Genomic DNA, 1,858 nt, shown 5'->3' with positions numbered 1-1,858 from the left:
GGGGTCTCTCCCCACCTGTTCTTCTTCCTCCCCCAAATTTCCTACCCTTGCCAGCTTCTGAACCACCACCTTCACCCGATTCTTCTCTTTCCCCTTCGTCCCCCACTAATGATATGTGCCTTATTCCTACTGCTGACCTCCCTGAAATTGTCTCACCACCTCCCTCTCTACCAATCATTAACTCTCTCAAACTCGTTCCAAGCCACCCCCCTGATCATATTCAACCTATGGTTACTCGGTCCATGACCAACTCCCTTAAACCATATACCTTATATTCTTCTCGCTACCTGATTTCTCTTGCTCTCTTTAGCCCGGTTTTACTTACACCTGAACTCACCTCCTTCAAATAGGCCAGTCTTGATCCTAAGTGGCGCTCAGCCATGTAAGAAGAGTTTAATGCTTTACAGTTCAATCATACGTGGCACCTTGTTCCTTCTCTTTCTCAATATAATGTTGTTGGCTCTAAATGGGTCTTTCAAATTAAACGCCATGCCAATGGCTCAGTTGCTCGATACAAAGCCCGACTTGTTGCCAAGGGGTTTCATCAAGAAGAAGGTATTGATTTTTCTAAGACTTTCATCCCCATGGTAAAACCTACCACCATCCGAGTGGTTATTGCCCTTGCGGTCTTGTTTGCATGGCCTCTACATCAATTGGATTTTAACAATGCCTTTCTCAACGACTTTTCTCATAAGATGTTTATATGGCACAACCTCCCAGTTTTGAAGACAGTTTTCATCTTCATTATATTTGTAAGTTGGACTGTGCTTTGTATGGCCTCAAACAGGCTCCGCGTGCTTGGTATCACCACCTCAGCTCTTATCTTCAGTCATGCGGATTTTGGATGTCTCTCTCTGATGCTTCTCTCTTTGTCTTTCGAGATCATGCTTTGATTATGTATGTTCTCGTCTACGTTGATGATATCATAATTACAGAAAGTTCACACAATGCCATCAACCAATTAATTCAGCAGCTTAGCCAAGCTTTCTCTGTCAAAGACCTTGGGCGTGTAAACTATTTCTTGGGCATTAAAGTGCTTTACGCTTCCTCAGATCTTTATTTGTGCCAACGTACTTAAGCCTTGAATCTCCTTCATTGTGCTTCTATGGTGGTTGCAAAGCTTGTCTCCACTCCCTTGAGCTCTACTACTTGGCTACTTAAAGATGATGCCTCCGCGTTCCATGACCCGACACTATACCAGAGTATAGTAGGCAACAACCTTCAGTATCTCACTATCACTCGGCCTGATATTGCTTTTGTCATCAACAAGGTGTGCCAATTCATGCATCATCCCACGGTGACTCACTGGTCGGCAGTCAAGCGTATTCTTCGGTATGTTAAAATCACCATTCAATATGGTCTCTTTTTCTCTCGGTTCTCCTTGTTTCAACTCATATCCTATTTCGACGCCAATTGGGCTGAGAGTCTTGATGACCACAAATCCACAAGTGGTTTTGCTATGTTTCTAGGCACCAATCTAATCTCTTGGTCTTCCCACAAGCAAAGGACCATAGCTCGCTCCAGCACTGAAGCTGAGTACAAGACACTAGCTTATGTTGCGTCAGAGCTTCTCTGGCTATAGTCTCTCCCGATTGATCTTGGTCGCGCCCCCTCTTCGCCACCCATACTTTGGTGTGATAATATTGGTGCTCTTTACCTTGCTGCAAATCCAGTCTTTCATGCTCTCACTAAACATGTTGAAATTGACTTTCACTTTGTACAGGATCATGTCCAAAAGGGTCATATTCAAGTTCAATTTCTCTCCTTGTCTGATCAACTAGCTGATGGGCTCACAAAGCCTTTCCCGTTTGCAAGGTTCATCTTTTAACTTGACAAGCTCAACGTTGTTGACCCCACG

At 44.1% G+C, this 1,858-nt stretch overlaps 1 pseudogene; it reads left to right on the top strand.

Moving 5' to 3' along the window:
• Positions 1-489: 489 nt before the first annotated feature.
• LOC149831337 (secreted RxLR effector protein 161 pseudogene) lies at positions 490-1,582 on the top strand (annotated as a pseudogene).
• The last annotated feature ends 276 nt before the right edge of the window (positions 1,583-1,858 follow it).

This window comes from Nuphar pumila, chromosome 7 (genome assembly GCF_984573655.1).
Source record: "Nuphar pumila chromosome 7, dmNupPumi1.hap1.1, whole genome shotgun sequence".
Lineage (NCBI taxonomy): Eukaryota > Viridiplantae > Streptophyta > Magnoliopsida > Nymphaeales > Nymphaeaceae > Nuphar > Nuphar pumila.
Note: the sequence above shows the minus strand (reverse complement) of the source record. Positions and strands in the feature narration are given on the sequence as shown.